Raw genomic sequence first — 974 nt, 5'->3', positions numbered from 1 at the left:
TTTTTTTATTTGTCTTTATGGTCCCATAACTTATTTTACATTCATGTGACATCAATACAACACACATATTCTGACAGTCCAACTTGTCCTGAAAAAAAAGATGTTTGTAGATTGTCTGTGCACTACAGGGTTGATGTTTTACAAGCTTTTTAAGAAAATAAAACCAGACGGACAATACATTGTAAAAATGACCTTAGGGCTCTTAGGGTTAAATAGCACCAGCTGACAAAGCTTTGATATGCCATTTATCTGAATAGATAGCTGTAAGAAATGAATTGAACAATTTTTGAAACAAGAGCACAATATGGTTACTAAAGTATGTTTATTTATATATTGTTTAACATTTAAATATATATTTGTAATAAATAAAAAAAACTTTTGACTGACTTTTATATTTTCTTTAAAGTTACATCTTTTGTTCTTTTGGGTACTTTGTTACTATAATGATACTTTAGTGTTATTGGTTTAAAAATTTAATAAAACTTACTCTAGTCCTGCACCTCAAAGGCTTATAGTCGGTACAATAAATGTTCTGTGTGTAGGGATTTAGACAATTTGTGCAAAACCTGGATGATGAATCACGCAGGTAAGAGGCCCTGGAACCTGTTACATTCTCCTTAAACCTAATAAGTAAAAACATAGCACTTATAAGTAAGCAGTCTTTCATAAAAAAGTTTACCATAGTGAAATAATGTAGAACATTCATTTCAATTAATACTTTCTTTGTGCTACATTTGGTGTTTCCATATAGTTTGCACAGTAATATAGTATGTAACAGTCTTTTATAATAAAGTTTACTATAGTAAAATAATGTTAATAAGTGAAATAGTTTTATAATCATTTCAACAAATACTTTCTATGTGCTACATTTGGTGTTTCCATATAGTTTGCACAGTAATATAGTATGTAAGCAGGCTTTTATAATAAAGTTTACTATAGTAAAATAATGTTAATAAGTGAAATAGTTTTATAAT

This window comes from Paramisgurnus dabryanus, chromosome 8, assembly GCF_030506205.2.
Source record: "Paramisgurnus dabryanus chromosome 8, PD_genome_1.1, whole genome shotgun sequence".
Lineage (NCBI taxonomy): Eukaryota > Metazoa > Chordata > Actinopteri > Cypriniformes > Cobitidae > Paramisgurnus > Paramisgurnus dabryanus.
Note: the sequence above shows the minus strand (reverse complement) of the source record.